At 36.9% G+C, this 9,262-nt stretch overlaps 1 long non-coding RNA gene across 2 annotated transcripts in view; it reads right to left on the bottom strand.

The window, feature by feature from the left end:
• Nucleotides 1–312: 312 nt before the first annotated feature.
• Nucleotides 313–9,262, bottom strand: part of LOC116484806 (uncharacterized) — a 33,542-nt gene continuing 24,592 nt past the window's right edge. The window contains exon 3 of one of the 2 annotated variants that reach the window (XR_004252673.2): nt 313–552. This is a non-coding gene — a long non-coding RNA (uncharacterized LOC116484806). The remainder of the gene's footprint in view (nt 553–9,262) is intronic. The other variant, XR_009210334.1, reaches the window with a different exon arrangement.

Here is a 9,262-nt window from a genome sequence, read left to right as displayed (position 1 = left end):
ATTTTCGTTATTTACTTTCTTCGGCTAGCTTTGGGATTAGTTTATTCTTGTTACTCCAGTTCCTCTAGGTGTGGTGTTAGATCATGCCTAACAAGTCTTTAGGAAAACTGACAGATTGCATTGCACTAAAGTAGCCAAAATTTTCAAACCAATCTTCATATCTGCAAGGTGTTTTAATACTATCCATGCCCACCCAGAAGGACAAGATTAACAATAATGAAAATTGAAGTTGAAGAATTTGGTAACATTGAAATATTCATTACTTTTCAGCCCTGTGTCCTCCATGCTTAAGAAGAAAAACACAGCAAAAATTTTTTGTTGTATATTTTTAATATGTTGCCCAAACATAGTGGATATTGGAAAAGCACTTTAAGCGTTTTGGGAGACAATTAGAGTCTACTGGTTTGCGTGGAACACAGATTGGAGAGAAGGAGTTATTTTCTGGTCTGGGAGTAAGTGTTGTACAAAGGGAAAGAACTCAATGCAGGTGACCTTCATGGTGCTCAGTGCGGATAGGACTCCTGGTGCCTTCCAGAAACATCTTTACTTTTCCTTAATATAACAAAATAAATAATGTCATCTTTGAAGTACTAAAATTATAGATGAGCATGTAAGGCAACAAATTTTCTTTACAGTAAAGTTAATGTTGTATTTATTGAAGAAAAGGATACACTATCTGAATCTGAACATATATGAATAATTAGTATTTATTTTTTATATAAAAATTTTCAGTTGTATAAAATTTAATTATACTAACATGGTATAAAGTTCTTCAGACACTTGAAAAAGGCTCACTCAAAATACTTCATGGAAAGCAATTCCACATATATTGTCTCACATATATTTGAAACTGTCCTATTAAATTAAATTTGGCTTAGAGCTGCCTCTCTAAGTAGCAAAAAGCAACCTATCTTAGTATATGAACAAACTGCAACCTAACTTAAGAATATATTCTTGTAACAAGTAGGTGAATCTTAGCCAATCCTAGCAGCTGACCTTCAGCCAGTCACAGATTGCCAACTGATCAGACCATGTCCATATAAAGCAAATGCCTCATCATACCAGGCCCAAATGTGGAGCTATAATCAACCAAGCTCTTTATGTACATTACTTCCTTTTTCTGTCTACAAATATTGCCTGCCTACACTGATGGATGGAGCTAAATGATCTTTAACTTGTTCAATGTGCTGCTTGATTTATGAGCTTTGCTTAAATAAACTCTGCTAAATTTAATTTGTCTGAAGGTTTTCTTTCTAAATATAGATCATATTAACCTTTCAGAGTATTAGTGATTACTTTCTCACAAATATCAGTTTTGGAAAATTAGGAATTTCAAGTCTAGAAATATTTCAAAACAAAGTAGTAGGCATTATAACGTAAATTTTGAAAACTTGTTTTAATTTGAATTTTTCCTTTGAATTACTGAATTCTTATGCAACCAGAAAATTTTGATAGCCATTTTTTTTTGTTTCTTTTTCGGGCTAGCTTGTGATATCCTGGACAGCAGGGCATCCTACTCATTCTTACATTTCCAGCACCTCCTATAGTGTTTCTTAATACATAATAGAAAATAAAAAAGATCTTTTGGCAAGATCAGTCATTTTGACTTTGATCTTATTAGTCTGCACATAGTCTGTCTCAGTAGCATCATTATGGAATAAGATGAATATTAACAATTAGATATTTAGAAAATCTGATTACATGATAATGTGAAGGATGTAGGAAGAACACTTTATAATATGAGGCTGAAGGAAGCAGCATCACCAGTTCATCAAGCTAGGTCAATATACAGACACAAGGCATTTAGATGTAATTCCTTCTTTTTCATGCACTGGAATAAACACTTGGAGTAAGATAACTGGCATGTTGAAAATCAAACTCAATATGCTTAAAGACACTGATTTCTAGACAACTCGATGATATTAATAAAACAAATATTAAATGAAAGTATTCTGCATTGTACATTGTGAAATTTTTTCCTTTCATGACAATTTTGCATGAAATGTTGAAATAACTGTTCAGCTCTCTTCATCACTGTAACACTTAAGTGATTACAGGAAGTTTCTTCTTCAGATAAATGTCTTATTTTAGTCATTTACTTTAAGAGAAAAGTATATATGTTTAAATGGGTGTAAATTGTATAATCTTTGACCATCTTTATTATACTGACTAGGCTAAGCATACACAAGTCAGAAGAACAACAGGGCACCTGGGCAATGGATTTTGCTCTGTCTCTGAAAATAATTTCACATAGGCCTCTCTCTTTATCTAAAAAACTGAAAACATACATTTAGTATAGTTTTTACAACAAAGGAGATTTACTCGCTTAGATAAAAGTAAATAATACATACATATTTCTCTTTTTTGTTTTATTATTAATATTTCAATTAATTTTGAAAAAGTTATCATGTTGTGTATCCTGGTCTCTGAAGTCAATTTACCACACCCAGTTGGGAAGAAGGGATTGTTAGACAATTATGTTCTCATTGGCTTCTCCACTAGAGTTTTAATCAACGATCCAGCAGGCAATAAAAAAGTCATATCTAGTTATTGATAAATGTTTTTGTAGTAGACAAATACCCAAAAGGCAGAATAGCAAATTAAGAAAAAAATCCTTTGAACAGAGCAGTTAGCAATAGGGCTTTTAAAAAATTTTCAGTTCCATTTAGAGGAAAAGTGTGGATTTATACCATAGGATTGAATTGGGTCTTTGGCTTTTGTGTTCATAAATTGACGTCTCACTGACTTTGCTAGTACATTTTCCAAAACAGTATTCATTTATGTTGGTTACTATAGAAACTAAAAGTGCTCCATTCCCATGTAGTTCTTTGCACATATTCCCTCCCCTTTCTTGATTTGCAAGTGTGCTAAATTGCTTTATGTGGCATTTCACGTAGAATAATCTTTGTTTTGTTAAATCTTTCATGAAGCAAAGCTTCATAACTTCAAATGTGTTACTTTATATTAATCTAAATCATAATTTTGATTTGTGAATTTTGCTAAAAATGACTAACTGAATAAAAGAAATGTTTTCTAAATAAAATCTATATATCACTAGACAGTTTTAGAATAACTCTAAATGTTGCTTTGCTAAACAAAGAAGAAAAAATTCAAAATAATTTTCATAACCAAAGGGTGAATATTTTGGCAAGTGTTATAATCAGCTACATACATAGGAAGCAGTTATTGAGTAACTGTTGTGGGCCCAGTTTGTGATGGGCTTGAGGGAATACCAAGACTTGGAAAATGGAGTTGTCTTCAAGGTTTTTACAAATCAATTCAAATGTAGAAATATAATCAGCTGTAGAAATTAAATTTTTAAGTCCTGTCACTTGAGAAATCTGCAGAATAGGTGTGCATGTTACACAGTGATTAAATACACTCATGAGCCACTTTTTCTCTTCTGTAAGGTGAGTGATATGCATCTGTAAGACGTGTCCTCCCCGCCAATATTTCTTTTCCTGTATCGGTTTTAATTTCAGGTTGCTTCCCTTTCCTGTATCATTCTCCCAATAGTATTAAGGCATCATGTAGAGCTGAATGAGAATGTTGGACTCAGTATCTAGGAAACGAGAAATTTAGCCCTGCTGCTGTCACTATGTAGCTGTGAATCTGTGTGCCCTTGAGTAAGTCACTTTCTTTCACTCTACTTCATTATTCAAATCAATAACGTGAGTGATTAGATGAGGGTTCTTTAAGATCTTGTGTCATACTAGGAAACTAATTTTGATTCTGGTATCCTAAAAATCTATTTTTTGATACTGTTGTGGCATTTTGGACTTCTACATGGTCTATATAAAGTACATGTTGGAAGTCCCTGAAGTCCCTTGAAATTATGCTGGGAATGACAGCTGTGTAAGAGAGCAGTAGACAGACCTTTTAGTGTGGGTCACCTTGAGGTTTCAGTGTGTTGACAAGTATGCAGAATGGCCACATTTTAAGGGCTGTTTTCCAATAAGGTAGGACCTCTGAAAAGTGGACTTGTGATTGGGCCATTAGGGATCCACTGTCTAGGTACTTTGTGGTTTAACTAGTATATTGCTCTACCAAAAAAGCCTTTTTTTATTTAGAAACACCAGAAGCTCAGAATCCATCTACTGTTTTACATATACAATGTGAAAACATCTTAGTGTCTACAACATATTTTTCCTAAAGCCTTATTTTAGTTTTCAGTAGATATATTCACCCTCCTAGCAACTGTCAAATGTTTGAGAATTATTGGACTAATACTAGGTTTGCCCATGTCTTCACTCTCATTGTGAATGTATATTGTCTTGGTTTCACAATTTTATTATGAGTAATAACACAGTAGATGTGAAAACATTTTGTAAATTAGACAGTGTTTAGAAATTATATTATTGCTCATAATAAATGTTTTGGTGTTTTTACCGTCAGAAAACTATTATCATTCTTTGTTTGTTTGTTTGTTTGTTTGTTTTTTGAGACGGAGTTTCGCTCTTGTTGCCCAGGCTAGAGTGCAGTGGCATGATCTCAGCTCATGGCAACCTCCGCCTTCCAGGTTCAAGCAATTCTCCTGCCTCAGCCTCCTGGGTAGCTGGGATTACAGACATGTGCCATCATGCCCAGGTAATTTTGTATTTTCAGTAGAGGCGGGGTTTCTCCATGGTGGTCAGGCTGATCTCGAACTCCTGATCTCAGGTGATCTGCCCGCCTCGGCCCCCCAAAGTGGTGGCATTACAGGCGTGAGCCGCCGCACCTGGCCTTATCATTGTAATCATAGCATTGTTACTTTTAGTAAAAGTAAGGTAATAAGTGGCAAATACTTCTTTCACACCTCTATGTCTTTCTCTAAATTGCATCCACTATCATCCACAGTGCAGTATTCTCAGCCTCTTTTCTGAATGTGGCTTAAACCTGACTCTCCTTTGAAGACTTTGCCTCCCTCTCAGACTTCTCACAGTTAGCCGTTTTCTCTTTTATATCCCTCTTATCACTGGCCTGGAGTTCAGGTCGTCTTTGTTCCTCATTACCGTTTCCATACCTTTTATGTCTTCTTTTACCATAACCACGCTCTCCCTCCTCCCAATCTAGGCTCATTGTAGTCATTATATACCACTCTTTAACAATATGGAACTTATTATACACCACATATTATTCTAAGAATTTTATCGGTACCCATTTATTTTATCTTTACAGCAATTCCATGAAGTCGATATTTTTGTCACCATTATCTCCATCTGACACGTAAAGTAACTGAGGTACAGAGAGGCTAAGTAACTTGCCTGAGATCACAGGTTTAGTAAGAAGCAGAGATAGGATTCAGGTGCTGGCAGTGTGGCTCCACTGCTCATGCTTTATCTACACGGCCTCCATCTCTACTGCTTCTGCACCCATTTCTCTCCACCCCATCACTAATTTATTTTCCTTCAAAGCATTTCTTTTTACCACCTCAAATATTAAATATTTGTCTATTTATTTATTATTGGCCTCACCCTACCAAAATGTCAACCTCAAAAGCAGAGACTTTGTTATTTTGTTCAGCGGTCACCAGTGCCCAGAATATAGAAGGCATTTAAAAATGTCTGGTGAGTGAATGAATGAGCTAAACAGTATACCATGTGTTTCTTTGCTTGAGCTGAGATGCTGCAAATCCACCTTTCTGCTTTACAGGCAGGCTGTTAGGGTTTGCCAATAGGGGCAACTAGAAGTTTGCAAAGATAGAGGAGGTAGGGGTACTCATGCCTGCTCCCTCCAGTATTTCCCCAGCAAAGCTTCTTTATCTCAGAAGCAGTGTCAGTTCTTTCCATAGCTGCTGTGGATATCAGATTGCAGTTTTTCTAACACTCATGTAACCAGGCTTATTATGACTGCTCAGGGACACCAGAGCTAGGTGAACAGTGCCCCTTCCTCAGAGATCTGAGTTCAGTTCCATGGGTCCCTTCTCCAAGCATCTAAGTTTTATCATTACAACCTTTCCCCCTTTTTATTTCCAGCTACTGGAGGTGGTAGCTGCTCTTTGTGTGACTATCTCAATGATTTCTTAATATTCCTTTTTGTCTTTTCAGTTTTCCAATACATCCTTAATAATTTTTTATGTTATATTCTCTGTGTTAATAACTGCTATGGGTTTTCTCTCCTGTCTCCCAACCAATACAAAGCTGGTATTAGGGTAGTCTCAGGAAACAGACCTTCAAAGATGAGATTTGGGGATTGCATTGGTTGTATGCTTGAGCTTGAATACAGTACTGAGTTCTGTGCAAATGTGTAATGAGATATTAGTAATATACGGTATATAGTGTCATCAGGATTAATAAAATTTTCATCTGCTGTTAATTGTGTGGTAGTGCCTAATAATCAAGCGCATTGGTAGTGCTGACCATTATGGAAGTGATGACGACTACAAGCACTGTGGTATGGAATGCTTTTCTTTGAATGCACTGGAGCAGTCACAGAAGAAATTCAAACCCAGGTCTTTAAGCTCCCAGCCAAAGTCATTATCAGAGAACCAGAGAGCTGCTTAAAAAATTTCTTGTTTCTTATAACTTACTGAAAATCAGGCACAAAATTTAATTCTGCAGGTCGCAGAATTACAACATAAGTTGCAATCTTGCCAGATCTCTTATGTGATAGCGAATTGATTGGAAAAGAGTGAAACCTTGAGACTTGGATTAGGGACATCTGAGTGGATTCATACTTAGCCCGAGGTTTAGTCAATGGCTATTTCCATGAAAACTAATATAAATCAGAAGGAAAAACAATAGCACTTTAAATGATTAATAGTAAAACTGCAATATACATTAATATTCTTTAGTAGAGGGATCTCTATCCAGGAGTGGTCAGTCCATATGCCAGATTGTCTCTGCCCAATGAGTCACTGGAAATGGAAATGTTTATTTGAGTCTGTCAACACTGAAAAATGGTGGCAGTGGGCTGTACTGGTGGGAACCATTACTGAAAGCTCTCTTGTGATTCATGGCGTCTGATGTGCTATAGCAGCCAATCTGCTTGTCATCAGCAGCTGTCAGAATTCATCCCTGCTTCATTGCTCACATCTATATGTGTAAAACTCCTAGTTTTGCTCCTCTGATAAGTCACCGTTTTACTGTTTTATACCACATTCTCATTCATTCTGAGTTGGAAGAGCCACAATCTGCACCAGCTGCTTCATGTGCAGGTACAGAATAAGGCCCCAGTGATGAAACCTTTTCGTGGAATAAATACATGGTGGGGAGTTGTAATGTTGAGTGTATGGTAATATCAACCCATGAGAGAAGAATTGTAGTAATTAAATGGGTAGACCTTGGAATTAGAATAGTTTCGAAACCTGGTTTAGGTACCCACTAGCTGGGTAAATTTGGGCAAGTTAACTAAACTCTCTGACTCAGTTTCTTCATCTGTAAAATAGCAATAATAATACATTTATAGAATTTCATAAGGATTAAGTGAAATAATGGAACAGTCAGTGTAGTGGTTTCCCATTGCTGCTTTACCAAATTACCACAAACTTCATGGCTTAAAACAGCACAGCTGTGTTCTCTGACAGTTCTGAAGGTCAGAGGTCTGAAATGGATCTTGGCTAAAATCAAGGTATCAGCAGGGCTGCATTGCTTCTGGAGGTTCTATGGGAGAATTCATTTACTTTTCTAGATTCTAGAGGCCACCTGTATTTTCCTTGGCTCATGGGTCCTTCATCCATCTTCAAGGCCAGTAGAATAGCCAATACCATAGCATCTTCAAATCTCTGACTCTTGTGCCTCCCTTTCCTACTTATAAGGACATTTGGCCCAGCCAGATAATTGAGGATAATCCCCTCATATCAAGGTCATCTGATAGCAGCCCTAATACTCCTTTGCCTTATACACTAACATTCACAGATTCTGAGTATTAGGACATGGACATCTTTGGGAGGGCCATTATTGTGTCCACCACACTCAAATAATTGCTTTTTTTCTTTTATTATTATTATTATAATAATACTTTAAGTTTTAGGGTACATGTGCACAATGTGCAGGTTTGTTACATATGTATACATGTGCCATGTTGGTGTGCTGCACCCACTAACTCGTCATTTAGCATTAGGTATATCTCCTAATGCTGTCCCGCCCCCTTCCCCCCACCCCACAACAGTCTCTGGAGTATGATGTTCCCCTTCCTGTGTACATGTGTTCTCATTGTTCAGTTCCCACCTATGAGTGAGAACATGCGGTGTTTGGTTTTTTGTCCTTGTGATAGTTTACTGAGAATGATGGTTTCCATTTTCATCCACGTCCCTACAAAGGACATGAACTCACCATTTTTATGGGTGCATAGTATTCCATGGTGTATATGTGCCACATTTTCTTAATCCAGTCTATCGTTATTGGACATTTGGGTTGGTTCCAAGTCTTTGCTATTGTGAATAGTGCCGCAATAAATATACGTGTGCATGTGTCTTTATAGCAGCATGATTTATAGTCCTTTGGGTATATACCCAGTAATGGGATGGCTGGGTCAAATGGTATTTCTAGTTCTAGATCCCTGAGGAATCGCCACACTGTCTTCCACAATGGTTGAAGTAGTTTACAGTCCCACCAATAGTGTAAAAGTGTTCCGATTTCTCCACATCCTCTCCAGCACCTTTTGTTTCCTGACTTTTTAATGATCGCCATTCTAAGTGGTGTGAGATGGTATGTCACTGTGGTTTTGATTTGCATTCTCTGATGGCCAGTGATGATGAGCATTTTTCCATGTGTTTTTTGGCTGCATAAATGTCTTCTTTTGAGAAGTGTCTGTTCATGTCCTTTGCCCACTTTTTGATGGGGTTGTTTGTTTTTTTCTTGTAAGTTTGTTTGAGTTCATTGTAGATTCTGGATATTAGCCCTTTGTCAGATAAGTAGGTTGTGAAAATTTTCTCCCATTCTGTAGGTTGCCTGTTCACTCTGATGGTAGTTTCTTTTGCTGTGCAGAAGCTCTTTAGTTTAATTAGATCCCATTTGTCAATTTTGGCTTTTGTTGCCATTGCTTTTGGTGTTTTAGACATGCAGTCCTTGCCCATGCCTATGTCCTGAATGGTATTGCCTAGATTTTCTTCTAGGGTTTTTATGGTTTTAGGTCTAACATGTAAGTCTTTAATCTATCTTGAATTAATTTTTGTATAAGGTGTAAGGAAGGGATCCAGTTTCAGCTTTCTACATATGGCTAGCCAGTTTTCCCAGCACCATTTATTAAATAGGGAATCCTTTCCCCATTTCTTGTTTTTGTCAGGTTTGTCAAAGATCAGATAGTTGTAGCTATGCGGCATTATTTCTGAGGGCTCTGTTCT

This window comes from Hylobates moloch, unplaced genomic scaffold (genome assembly GCF_009828535.3).
Source record: "Hylobates moloch isolate HMO894 unplaced genomic scaffold, HMol_V3 SCAFFOLD_16, whole genome shotgun sequence".
Lineage (NCBI taxonomy): Eukaryota > Metazoa > Chordata > Mammalia > Primates > Hylobatidae > Hylobates > Hylobates moloch.
The sequence above is the reverse complement of the archived record's forward strand: the minus strand, read 5'-3'. Positions and strand labels throughout refer to the sequence as shown.